The following is a 14,869-nucleotide window of genomic DNA, read 5'->3' as shown; positions in this document are numbered from 1 at the left end:
AACCTGGAGGTGTTGCAGCAATAGCCATCTAGCTGAGAGGAATTACTAAGAGGCAGAAGAAGGGGCAGCATGATGGTGGGAAAGGAGGAAGGTTAAAGGAAACAGAGGAAATATCTAGGAAATAAAGCTTTGGACAGAGGTAGAAACATAGGTGTTTACATATGTAAATATATTAATTCATGAAAATAGAGGTATTAGTATAGGTACATATATTTATATGGCAATCCGAGGAAGTGGACGGACATTGGTCCTTTGCTCAAGCTCTCCTTCAACTCAAGAACACTTTGTTCCAACAATTTGGCATACTGTGATGCTCACTTTCTCAGCACGTTAAGAGTGAGTGCCTATTTGAGAGAAACAATCTTCTGATGATTTCTGCACTTACACTGGTGGCCTAGGCGCTATGCACTGGGTTCTACCAACAAGGTTGGCAGTGTGAACCCAGCGGCTGCTCCATGGGAGAGAGACCGGGTTTCTGCTGCCGTAAAGAGTCACAGTCTCAGAAAAACACAGGGGCCATTCGACTTTGTCCTATATGGTCCCTATTAATTGGAATCGGATATATGGCAAGGAGTTATTTGGTTAGAAAAAATTAGAATTTTAAAAGATACTCATGAATTAACTTTTTCAGTAATAATTTGCATCCTGGGAAAATATTATAATGTATATTAATGAGAAATGTGGTCAAATGAAACCTGAGGCTGTGATAATGGGGCATATTTTCATCTTGGTGTTGAGAATTAAAATGTTAAGTAAAGCAACGTTGAACTCACGGTTTACCAGGATGGGAAGGGTACAAACAGTGATCAACGGCACCACAAATGATGTGCCCCCTGCAAAGGTACTTTACGTGCTTCATGATACGCTCAGTGATTCATCAGGAAAAGTGCTTCATGATACGCTCAGTGATACATCAGGAACTCTTTTCTACATCTTACAATTTTTGAAATCTTTGCTTTTCAGTTCTCTTTGCACGGAGTAGACGAGAACAGGCATGAGAAGTGACTTATTTTAGGGGGAAAATTGCTGTCTTGATGATCAGATGTACCCCCTAGCATTCAATAAGGAAATACTAGTAACCATTCCCTAAGGCACAGAGCATTTGTGTCTACATGTGAAGGAAGGATAAAAGGTCTGTCTTGATGATCAGACGTACCCCCTAAGACTCAATGAGGAAATGCTAGTAACCATTCCCCAAGGAAGAGAGCATTTGTGTCTACGTGTGAGCTAACTCAGCATTAAGACAATCCATATCTGAAGGAAGGATAAAAGGTCTGTCAGCTACAAAGATTAATGCTCAGCTAAACAAGTCATTAGGTGACTGGGCCATCTTCTCAGAAAGGGATCCCCCATCACCTTATTTTAATGCATAAATCCATGTAGATATTTAATTGTTAAGTCATTCTGAAAGACAGTGTTCACATTACTAAATTTTATTGTAGGAAAAGATCTTTGTGCAAACAGATAATGATATCAATTTTATTGTGCCATTGTTAATGAATTATATCTTATGCAGCATTGAAAGTGGTTCCCATAAACATTGTTAAGGGATGAAATGATGTTTGGCCATAAAGGAGCTCTCCAGAAAGATTAATATAAAATTTATTTAAAACATTCTATCCTATTCTCTGGATGACAAAAGGGTTTTTGTTTTTTCAAAGTTAAAAGCGTGGTTAAAGGAACACAAACATAATTACAAAGCAGAATTACAGTAGAGTGCTATTAAATGCCATGACAGACTCCATTTTAAAACTAAATTAAATTAGACTTAGAGAACTCATAAATGTGCTTGAAAAGTGAAGCATTCTTTCCTGACTCATTCCAAAATAAAAGTCTTGTCATCTGAGAGACATGATTTGGAGTAAAAAAGACAGAAATAGCAGTTAAGAAAAAAATATTACTCTAACTAATGGCTATCTTGAAAAGTTACAAGTAGAAGAAGAACCTTGCCGTTGGCATTGCCCTGAATTCATCGTCACTGGAGCACGGGCGTCATAGAACTAATGTGGCTTCACAGGTACTTAGACTCGGCCGGCATGCGCTCAACACTAACTAAAGTTCTTATAACGACAGGGTCACCGTTCTAAAACAGACCTTGGATTTCAAAGCAGACATGAAGCTGGCATTTCCAACTGAATGTACAGAAACTGGGCTCCTGAAAACCTGCAGACATGCTCTCTCACAGGCATTTAAAACAGGAGATAAATCTTTCCTTTTCATTCATGCCTACTCCTATTGCTTTCTCGAGGTTAACTCCCAGAAGTTTGGGAGCGATACGGAATATGAATCAAGAAAAATCTGATGCAAACGGTTAAATGACCTTTTCCCAGTATAATTTTCAGGGACTAAATCCACTGGAAATGAAGTATGCACTGCTAATGTAAGATGAGTACTGTATGATTCATAGTGACTCTGGCAGTCAGCAGGTAAGATTGTTCAAGCAAAGCCATCATTGCCATTGAGTCAATGCCAACCCATAGTGAGACTACAAGTTAGAGCTGAGCTTTCCCATCGAGGTTCCCTGGCTGCAATCTTTAAAGACACAGTCAGCCACAACTTTCTCCCGTGGAGTGACTGCCTGGAAGGTTCCGACCACTGATCTTTCATTAGCAGTCAGAGCCTTCTCCATTGCCCCACCAGGCCTTCTGAGATGGTTCAGGTGGCCATGAGAAAATATAGGACAGGGGTAGTTGTACACTGAAAAGAAGAATACACATTTTTATATAATAGAAGGTAATGTAAGCTAGAAGGGATCATTTGAAATGTACTTTTCAGGAGAACGGAATAGGCCATTTCAAACTGTGATTTAAGAGACACAGATGATTTTGCTAACAATTATTCAAGACCTGTAATTTTCATTGTAACTTTTAAAAAAGAAATAGATGTTTTAAAGCTTCATTTTAAGGAAGAAATATGTTTATATAATAACATATAAAATCATTGATTAATTAACATATTGAATTTATTTCATTAATCAGGGTTGCTAACAAGTTACCAAAGTTCTAAAAAAATATAAAAATAACCAAAATATTATAGTCCTTTGGAAGTTTCCATGTCCCTGTTGGTAACCAGGATCAGAAAATGCCCAGGATACTGAGGCTAAGGAACATTTCAGACTAGAAAAAAGTTAAAAACCTAGTGGAACAAAGTAAAATATTGATCTCTCCAACAAGGTTCTTAATATCTCATTCATTTGTATCTTCATTAAACAAACTTCATTAAGATTCCTCTAGAACATTCAGCAGCTAATTGAACCCTCAAAAACTTGGTCTTTGGTTTCCCAGATTTAAAGATTGTTGTCGTGGTATTGGGGACAAGGATGCTTTGGTACGTTAGTTCCTTTAAACAGAAGTGTGTATACTATAACCAAACATGGGCCATTCCATTGATTTGAATGCATGACAATCACATGTTTGTCAAAGCAGAATTGTGTTTAGCAAGATTTTCCTTGGTTGCTTTTGGGGAAGTATATTTCCAGGCTTTGGGTGGGTAAATTCCAACCCTTCTTTTCTCATCACCCATTTATTGCTAAATGCAAAATAAGAGTTGGAAAATCTTTCCAATTATCAGTTATGTACATGCTCAAATCCTGATAGAAGCTTTCCTACATGATTTATCTTCCCCCTGATTAAAAATACCAAGGAAAAGGAGGATCCAGCTATCTGAGAGTCATCACTTTTTATTTGGAAGATTTAATTATTAAAAATTTCTTGGTCATAACAAACTGACATCTGCTCCCTCTAACTTTAAATTATGGTACAAAACTCTGGAATCATAAATGAAGCATACTTGTTCTCATAAATAATAAACTTGAGTGATAAAAATAAATACATTTTCTCATGAATCTAATTACTCAGTGAAAACTTTTTTTAATGTGTGGTACTTACTTGTTTTCTAGGCTGATTACTCTCTCTGGACACATTCTAGAATGTCAGTGTTACCATTTAAAATATGATGGTCAGAACGGAATGGGAAAATAAAGGTAGAGAAATACAGGGGCGTAGAGTAGTTTTTATTTTCATTCTTTTTATTTGAAACACAATACTCCATTCAGGAAGGCTATAATTGCATGTCTGTAGAATTGCCACATCATCTAATTTACTCAAATTTAATTCCCTGACATCTAAACTATGATGCATTTTTGACACATGACTGTTTTACATGATGCTATATTCTCAAACTTAGTCATTTAATAAATACAGATCTCATTATTTCCCTATTAAATATGCACTTAGATAAGTCAGCCAATTATACCAGTCTCTCCTTTCTAAGTCATTAACAACTTCTCTTTTCTTTAGCTTATGTACAGATTTTATAAACTAAAAGAGCATTTTAAGGCTTTGGAGTCAGACTGACGAGAAATTGAAGTCACTCTTCACCTCTTACTAATTATGTGACATGAGCCTTTGAAATTCATCTTCTTTAACTATAAAATTAGGAAGCAACTTGTGTATTCGTAAAGGACCAAGCTGTTTTACCTAAATTCATTTTAATTATCCATTAATTAACCATTACTAATCCATTAACCTACTTAAAATTTATAGCCATTTCACATAAAACTGTATCATTCAAAGTTAAATTACTTGTAATTAATTTGTCCAATAGTCAATTTATCAAAATTCAATTACCATTTTAAATAGTTTTAATTTTGTTTATGGGTCATATTTTTACCTCATTCCTTTTGGAGGGATTATTTAATAAAGAACATTCTATCCTGAATTTTTTGTCCTGTAAGTAAAGGCCAAGGATTTTATCTCTGGTGAGAAATAAAACTATCCAAATAGAGTACAGTGCATTGAAGTTTAGATAAATTTTGTACATGTTCCAAAGACATAGATATCTAAGTCTTAGAACTTCTTGGCTCAGCTTATAAGAGAATATATTTTATTTAATTCAAAAATTAAGTGAGTTAGATTAATAGCTGTTTGTCTTATATAAATCAGTATATTGTATGTACATTTTGACACATTGAGAGATAAGGTTAAACTCTGCACAGAGTGGACACCTGCGGGAATGCATTTCTAGTAATAAATCTCTGCTTTGTCTGGAATAATCATTCTTGTGTTCTCCAGGTGTGGATGAACAAGAATTCCTGTTTCCAAGCTGGCCGATGTAACCTGCTGGTAGCTGCCGTCAAAGTGACTCTGACTGATGGTAGCCACATCCGTAAATGACAGGCATGTTGCTTGCTCCATCCAGTACTGTAGTTGTGATGTGTTGTGACTCAGAGTGGTTAACCATAGTGTTTTCACTGGCTGAATTTTGGAAATATATAAGCAAACCTTTCCTCCTGGAAAGTCTACTGCATCTTGTTTAGAATCACATCAATATACAAGCCTCTAATGACCTACAAGTTGGGACCGTGCATCACCTATATCAGTTGTTAGGTGCTGCTGAGTTGACCTGACTCAGAAAAATCAAGAAATGGTCTAAGTACCTAGCTACATATTTTGTTGCCTAAACCTGGCCAATGTGTGTGGAAACTGGGGTTCCTAAAAGTTAGAAGAAGCGCTCCTTCTGCAGAATAATCCCTGTATCTACATAGGCCTAAGAGTCACTGCCTTTGTAAAGTTTGTACTCAGTCTAATAATTTGATTCATTATTATTCTGACTCACTTTTATCTTATTGAAACTAATCCACTTTAGATCAATGAATGTCAGAGGAGGAACATTTTCTTCAAAAGTTGGTGAAGTATCTGTACCTTTCAGTTGAACTTCATCAATTGAACTATTTCAATCCAATCACTTCCTGTGCGTGTGAAAGATGAACAATGAATAAGGAAGAGCTGGTGCATTTGAACTATGGTTTTGGAAACAATATTGAAAGGATCATGACTTTCAGAAGAACAAAAACATATCTCTTGGTAGAAGTAAAACCAGAATGTTTCTTAGAAATCAGGATAACAAGATTTAGTCTCACATACCTTGAACATCCCAAATTATCTCAGTTTGTCATTCTGTAGTGGTTTGTGCGTTGCTGTGAGGCTGGAAGCTGTGTCACTGGTGTTTCAAATGCCAGCAGGGTCACCCAAAGAGAATAGGTTTCAGCGGAGCTTCCAGACTAAGAACAGACAATGAAGAAATGACAAGGCTCCCCAGTTAGGAAGACGCCATTAAAGTCTTTGCATAGCCTCAAAACATTTTCAAATACTGAAAGCTTAAATAAAGGAAGTAGAATATTGTCTGGGACATTGACTGCCTATGGTCCCCTCAGGTCCAGTTTGAAAGACTCGATCGAAAAATTATTGAATGATGTGCGAAGCATTAGGAGCAGATTGGAAGAACACACACAGTCACTGTATCAAAATATACTCAACAAAAGCCACCTTTTCAGGGGGTAGCATCTGAGCAAGAAACAATGGTGCTGCAGGAAGAAGCTCAAACTGCATTGAATGCATTTGGCCAAAAATAAGGCTTTGGGAAATGAACTTAAAGCTGAAAATCCAAAGTCTTGTGGAGGTAGAAGCAGATGTTCTTCGGTGCCATTAGATCTATTCTGACTCATAGCCACCGTACGCCCTGCAGAATGAAACACTGCAAGGCCCTTTCACCATCCTCACAAGTGTTGCTATGTAGGTCGATTACTGTCTAATATCATTTCTTGCATGTTTTTCTTTCAGTTTTTCAATTCTTTCAGTGTTTGATGTAATCTTTCAGTTCTAATCTATCCTATAGGGTCATCATGAGTCGGGATCAACTCAATGGCACTGTCTGAATTTTTTGAGTGCACTTAATAATGCAATATTATGTTGTCCACAATATTGATATTCCATATTTAAGCTCTTATACGAATTGCATCATTCACAAACAATACAGTTCCTGTAATTGATCAAAGAGGAGCCATGAGGTCAGAGTGGTCTTGCCTTGGGTTGCTAACTGCAAGGCAGGCAGTGTGAAACCACAATCTACTCCATTGGAGAAACATGGGACTTTCTACTCCCATAAGGACTTCCAGTCTAAGAAACTCACAGGAGGCAATTCTACCGTGCCCTATTGGGTCACTCTTATTTGGAATCAACTTTATGACAGTGAGTCCTTCGGGAGTCATAAGCAATCAGTAATTGACTTAAAATGTCCCTAAACGTGACATTTGTAAAATTAATATCTTAGGTAAGACAGAAATAAATTACAATGTATTTTTATGAAATTACAAGTAATTCTGGAAATGTGATAATCCATTCCTCTAGCAGTGAAAGATATGGTGTTTATGAATTAATTGGAAATTGTCGGCAATCTTCTTTTTTTGAAGATTTTTTCTAATTCTACCTTGACTTTTCATATTAGTCCTTCTGTATTCAGCTTTTTATTCCTCCTTTTCCACTATTTTGTCTTTCTTAATACCTAAACAAAGAATCAAATTTTCTAATAAAAAAAGTTAAAAATTAGAATCCTCAAATGCCTAATTCAAAAAGCTGCAGTACTGATAGCACATCATCTTACCACCAAGTTCACCTAGCCAATCCTTTACATTTAAATTTGTTCAATAAAACAAGGAAACAAGCAACTTCAGAATAATTAGTAGAGATTTAAGCTCTAGGCACTGGATACAATTAAAGCAGATACTGATGGGAGAGCATAATCAGAAATTAAGTATTGTTGCTGAAATCACACTGGCACCAATTATAAATGGCACCGATTATGATAATATCTGAAGGTTAGTTAAGATAATTTATCAGTGACTCATAGTGCCTCACTTTAATTTATTAGAATTTAGACTTTTATAAACAAGATGGAGTTGCCTTCTGGAACGTCGTTTCTAAAACTATGTTAGCATATCAGACAGAAAAGAGCTGTAGCCATCTAATATAATTAGGAAGCTGACTTGATATGATGCCCAAATAAAGTTGCCAACACTTAATGAGCACAAACACACATTCTAGGACAAAAGAACATCCTGGCAAGTCTGTCAGAATCTTCAGACTTTGAATTGTTTACTACTGAATTATCTTGTTATACGGAAGAGAGAAACACACTGCATATGCCCATTCAAACTTAATTTATTGACAGCAATGCTTATTCATGTGTCTATTTTGATAAACAGATGAAATAGCAACTTTCAGCATATGGGTCTTTTGAAATTTTCTGTGCTTTAAAAATAAAAGGAAATGCATGTGGAAAAACACATTTGAAAAGTTAGCAAATTTTAGGCATTTATCCTGAGAAAGTTGATGATCACAAACACAGCTGTATATGATTCTACCAGTTGAAAACAGCATCTTATCCTCTAACATAGCAAATACCTCTTCATCCCATCAACCTGCTAATAGTGACATCACCTCATCATAAAATATATTTGCTCATGCCTAGCACATGCTAGCATGAGAAGCACACTTAGCACATGCACAAGCTAAGGTGCAATCATGAAAACACTACTTCCATGATCATCTAGAATGCTAAGAATTGCCTATAGATTAGAACCAAAAATTCATTTTGATTTGCATATCCCATGACTTACAGAGCCTGCATTGTCCTATGAGCAAATACATTGGAAACGTATCGGGACAATTTCTTTGTAGGTTAAGGTCAAGACAACAATAGATTATTTAAAATATTCCTACTTTGTAATTAATAAAATTCCTCATTGGATAAGATTAATTAACCCACTTAAATATTTAGTTCATGGTGAGTGTAAAAACTAGTTGAAAGTGGAGAAAAATTAAGATTGCAATAAAACACTGATAATATTTTATTTACTTAAAATGTAGCAAAAATGTTAGCATGCCACAAAACTAAAAATGGCACCTCAAGAAATCAAACACACAGTAGCACGAAAGCACTATATACAGACATTCCATATATTCATGTATTTCATCCTACTCTCGTAGCATTAGAACAGAGGGAGAAATCTTGAGATTTATATGTCAGTTTCTGTGTTGGTAAAGGATATTCTCCACCAATTTGGAATCATTAAATAAACATATTTTAAATTACTGAACATGGCCTTTAATCTTTTCCCTTCAATGGCTGAGATATCAAATACTATGAAATCCTATTGATTTTGTAACAAATGGAAGCCTAAAGCTGCATAGTATTTTCCAACAACAATAGAAAAATGAAAGGGCTTAGAAATAATTTAGATAATTTCCTTAAGAATGGTGTATAGGAAGGATAATTATATTAATGAAGGAATTAAATTAACAATTACTCATTGAAATTTATGTTTTAAGCATAGATATCAAAATTACTAATACAGTGAAATTGTATCTTATGAATCACAAGTTGGACAATTCCATAATTAGCTTTCATGAATAGGTTTTATTAATTTAAGCAAATTAATAATTTAATAATAATCCTATTTATTTTATAACAATTATATGTTGTGCCCAAAGTAGCAAGAGATAGCATATCTTTATTTATGCTTTATTTTATTAATATTCAAGTTATTTTCTAAATTTAATTATCATAATTTATATCATTCTTTTTTTTACATGACCAAAAAAGTCATTCTGAACTCAAACTAGGCCACAGGTGTCAACTCAATTCAGATTCATAGCAACACTATGAGGCAAAGTAGAATTGTTCTATAGTGTTTCTTAGGTTATGCATTTTTGTGGAACCATATGACCTTATGAATATCTCCCACGAGGCGACTAGTGTGTTGGAACTATAAGTTGGATCACTGATCTGGGTGAGTACACACTCCTTTTGTAATAGAATTATTCATTCTCCGATTGTTTACCCTTGTTTTAATTATCTTTCTTTTGTTGATTTCCAGTCTTATGGCACAGTGGTGAGAACCCTGAGCCCACCACTCCGAAGTCAAACACTGGGGGCGTGCAACAGAATCTCAAGGGGAGCAGAGCACTGAAGGCCCCAGGGAATACCAAAAAATAGGCTGTGGGGTCAGGGCGTGGTGTCCCATCAGACTCGACTGGAGACACTCATAGGGGACAACAAATAGAGCTTGAACCATTCAGAGTTTTTGTTTTGTTGCTGTCATTGCCTTTTTGTTGCTGTTGTAGTTATAGTAGCTATTGTTTTATTTTCTACTGTTGCTTCAGTGTGCTAGGTCTTGTGTCTGTGCATATCGTTGTCACTGAGTGTATATCTGGAAGGGATAGTCGGGATGGACAAGCCAGAAGCGAAAACAACAGGATGACAGTTCTGGGAGAACATGGGAGAGGGGGAGGCAAGGGAAAGGAATTGGCTGTTAACAAACTAAGGGACAAGGGAACAACAAGCGAACAAAAATTGATGACAAGGCAGGTGTGGGAGTTCTGGCAGGGCTGGATCAAGGACAATGTAGTCTAGAGGAATTCCTGAAACCCAAATGAAAGCTGAACATGATTAGTGAGACAAGAGAAAAGTAAAAGGAAATTGAAGAAAGGAACTAGGAGGCAAAGAGCTCTAAATACAGGCATATAGATATGTAAATATACTTATATACAATGAAGTGGAAATAGATCTAAGTATATATATTTATAGGTTTATTTTTGAGGAAACATATGGACAGTGGGCCCCTATTCAAGTACTCCCTCAACATGAGAACACTCTTATAATAATTCGGCAGACTGAGATGGTCACCTTCATGACATGAACATCCGTGACAAGAGCATTTTGTTCTATTAAACTGCTATTCCATGATGCTCACCTTCCTGACACAATCGCTGAACACAATGCAGGTCCATAAGCAAATGTGGTGAAGAAAGTTGATGGTGCCCGGCTAATAAAAGATACAGGGTCTGGGGTCTTAAAAGTTTGGAGATAAAAAAGTGGCCATCTGGCTGAGAAGCAACAAAGCCCACACGGAAGAGGCATACCAGCCTGTGTGATCACGAGGCATCAATAGGGTCAGGTCCCAGGAATCAAAGGACAAACTATCCAAATCTTTGTGAATGAGGGGTACTTCGGAGTGGAGACTCAAATTCCATCTGTAGGCAACTAGACATCACCTTACAGAAGGATTGTGGAACAGAGATGAGCCAGTCAGGATGCAGCATAGCACCAATGAAATATACAACTTTCCTCTAGTTCTTTAATGATTCTTTCCCCACCCCCACCCTCACCCCCCACTTCCACTATCATAATCCCAATTCCACCTTACAAATCTGGCTAGATCAGAGGATGTACACTGGTACAGACAAAAGCTGGAATCAGAGGGAATCCAGGACAAATAAACCCTTCAGGATCAATAATGAGAGTAGCGATACCAGGAGGATAAAGAGAAGGTGGGGGAGAAAATGGGAACCGATCACAAGAATCTACATTTAAACTCTTCCTGGGGTGATGGACAACAGAAAAGTCGGTTAAGGAGACATCAGACAGTGTAAAACATGAAAAAAAATATATAAATCATTAAGGGTTCATGAGGGAGGGATAGTGGGGGAGGGAGGGGCAAAATGACGAGCTGATACCAAGGGCTCAAGTAGAAAATAAATGTTTTGAGATGATGATGGCAACAGATGTATAAATAAGGAGATTCTACTGATAGTTTAATGTAGCCAATGGTGTAGAATTTAAAACACCATGGATGTAGAATTTAAAACGCCATTGAAAATAGGACATTATACAAGTATAGGCCGACTACAAACCTCATTACACACATTACTGACTTGTACAGATTGAATGGTTAAGTGACTGGACACAATTCACATAAACAATGGGGGTTGGTGATAGGGTAAAGCTTTTAATAGCATTCATTCACAAAGGCAGAGCCATGACTACCAGATTAATAAATCTAAGAAGGCATGTGGTATAATGAGTATATGGTAGTAGTGGGCCACCATTCATGGAGCAACAAGAGATCTAATCCCAAATCCAATGACTGCCAGCTCTGTACCCTGCATACAGCAGGAGAGACTTTCATAAGTCTAGACTACGGGTGAGCTTTAATTAAATCCGAATGCACTTAGTGGGTTTTCCATCCTGAGTCTTTCTCATATGGTTTCTAAAGGATGTCGTGTATCTTGAAAAAATAGTCTAAAGTCCAAGTAGTCAATAGCACATGGCCTAGTCCCCAAGGATGGATAGAAATTAGGTCAAAAGTAGTAAATTAGGAATGTAGTACCAGATATAATCTCCCCTTGGGTTCAATGTAAGTATTGTTAAGCATTTTATCTCGATTGGAAATTAACTCTCCTTGTTTTCCAGCCAGCAGAAATGCAATCTTCTTATCCAAGACATGCATGCCTCCTCTCCACACGGGAGTTGAATTTCCAGTAAGGTTCACTTATCACTGTGGAATGAGTGTCTGCTGATTTGAGTTACCGTAGCACAATTTTATATGTCAGCAGTTGAAACATATTCTCCTTCTTCCTTTCGTATTGAAAAACTGATGCCAGCCAAGGTGAGGTCTCCTCTGTTAAAATAGTTTTTAAGATGTGCATGTAGAGGGGGTGATATATCATTCATGGTCACTAGGCAGGCTCTGTACTAAATTGCTTGAGAGAACAGATTGGAGGATTACATAACCTCAGATGAGAAGCCTGCCTTCCTCTTGGTGTTTAACCTTATAGCAGTGGACTTAAACAATATTTGTCCCTTTGAGATTGACTCAATTCACTCAGGATAATGGTTTTCATGGCCCTTTATGTCATGAGGTATTTCATGGCTTTATCACGGTGTTTTAGGGATGGATACTATACCATAAGTCTATGTACCAGGGCTTATTTGTCCATTCTTCTCCTGATGGGATTTTGGGCTTTCTTTAGGTTCTTGATATTGTGAACTGTGCGGGAATGAATATGGGACAGCATATGTCTGTTTGTGTTACGTCGCTTATATCTTTAGGGTATATGCCCAGCATGGGGGTCATATATTGTGGACTCGTGGCATTTCTATTGCCAGTATTGGCGGAGTGCTTTCCATGATGGCTGTACATTTTTACAAGCCTCCCAACAGTCCATCAGAGATCAGAATTCCAATTTCTCCGCACAAGCTCCAGCATTTGTTGTTCTCTCACTCTCACTCTCTCTGTGTTTTCCTTTTAATTGAGCTATCCCATAATTGTTTTGATTAGCGTGTCCTCATTCACTTGTTAGCCATTTAATTGTCATCCTTTGTGAATTGTCTATTCATGACCTTGGCCCAACTTTAATAAGATTATTTGGTGTTTATTGAGGTGATGCATAATTCTATAGATTTTAGTAATTAGTTCCTTGTCCTTTATGTCATTGCTAATTTTTTACCCTACTCCTTGTGCTTTCATTTTACTTTTTTGATGAATTCTTTTGATGTGCATAACTATTTTACTTTTAATAATTCCCGGTTTCCTGTCTTCCACTCTGTGTGATTCCTTTATCACACTTCGTACTCTGGGTATGCCGTGTCATAGGGCACTTAATTCTGTCCAAATTTTGTCTTTGTTGACCCTGATAGTTCTGGGGTTTATATTTAGGTCTCTCATCTCTCATGAGTTCTTTTGGTGCAGGGGTTCTGTCTTCTGTTGAAGGAGGAACAATTTTTCCAGCTCCATTTGTTACCTTCTTCTGGTACTCCAGGCTTAATCAAAGCCTGAGCAGAGCACGGACACTGAATTTAGTGTTCCCTCTGTTTGCCTCTCTCCAACCTTATATAGCCCTCCCTGTAGAATTTTCTAATAACTCAGCTTACTTTGATTTTACTGTCTCTTTGCCTGGTAATAAATGGTATTTTCTATTGAAGGTTTGCCATATTATTGTGATTGTACATAGCTTGTACTCATATTTGAAATAACAAAAATAAGTGTCTCATTCATACAATTTCCTTTCTCACTGCTAACTCCCCTTAGCATGTATCTAGTTTTCTCCTATTCTAAAATGACGTATAATTGGTTTTCACTATTTTTTCTGATATCTTCTTTAGAGTTTTATCGGCACATAATCTACATATAATACAATACCCTCACCCTCTCACATACATCGTTTTAACTCTCAACCCCCTTACCCTCCCTATCTCCTGCCTCCCACCCTTACCTCCCCTATAAGCTTTTCCTCAAGGATTAACTAAGGCATGTATTCTTTCTGTGCTTCGCAAACTGAAAAACCCAGCAGAAACAATAAAATACAGAAACAAAGTAAAGTGGCAAGGATAAAATAATAGTACTAATATAAAAATACAAATCATGAGTAAGAAAGAAAAGACCATCATCAGTATTTAAAAAGCCAGGAAAGAAATTTTGGTCATGGAACAAGCAAGAAATTCTTGAAGGTAGAACAATTTCAGATAAAGAGGGAGGTCAACTGATATTATTCTCTTTTAGAAGTTTAGGGACACTTGGTGGTTGGTACAGTGTGTTAAGCATTGGGTTGCTAACCAAAAGTTGTTTTTATTATTATTAAATAATTTTTTTTGGGGGGGGAGGTTCATACAACTCATCACATTCCACACTTACATCCATTGTGCCAAACACTCCTGTACATTTGATCACTCCCTTGGGTAATTCTTGGTCTTTATCTTTAACTCCTGAGTGGGAGTTGGTTGGTGGCTGACTCGCCCCCTCGGGCTCTATGTGACCTTCCTCTGTCCTCTCAGCCTCTTCAAGTTCCCTCTTGATCCTCTTCTCCAGCCCCAGTGTCCAGCCACAGTCAAACAAACTTGATCATCTTCTTCCAGACATAGTAATACTCCATGCACTGGGTGACTGCCTTCAACTGGATCGTCTTGTGTATCAAGTAAAAGTACTTCTTGTGGGCAGAGAATGCCTTCTTGAAAAGTCTCTTCTCCATGGGGTTCCAGATGTCTGAGCCTGTGTAACAATAATCGGCCATTGGATGTGTTTGTGGCTTCTAGGGTCCCCTGGGAAGGAGCGTCTTCAGGGCCATCTGGACATTGCCTTGGGCCTCATGCAGAGAGTGCATCGCCAGTTCCAGGTTATTGCCGCCTCCTGGCATCACGCTGGAGCAAGCCATGTTGCAGAGCTCCATCACTCGGTCCAGCGTTTCCAGGTTGG

At 37.3% G+C, this 14,869-nt stretch overlaps 1 pseudogene; it reads right to left on the bottom strand.

Moving 5' to 3' along the window:
* Window positions 1–14,343: 14,343 nt before the first annotated feature.
* LOC142460937 (zinc finger protein 541 pseudogene) overlaps window positions 14,344–14,869 on the bottom strand; it is a 3,018-nt pseudogene continuing 2,492 nt past the window's right edge.

This window comes from Tenrec ecaudatus, chromosome 11 (assembly GCF_050624435.1).
Source record: "Tenrec ecaudatus isolate mTenEca1 chromosome 11, mTenEca1.hap1, whole genome shotgun sequence".
In the NCBI taxonomy this organism is placed as follows: domain Eukaryota; kingdom Metazoa; phylum Chordata; class Mammalia; order Afrosoricida; family Tenrecidae; genus Tenrec; species Tenrec ecaudatus.
This window is presented reverse-complemented; position numbering and strand designations above follow the sequence as displayed.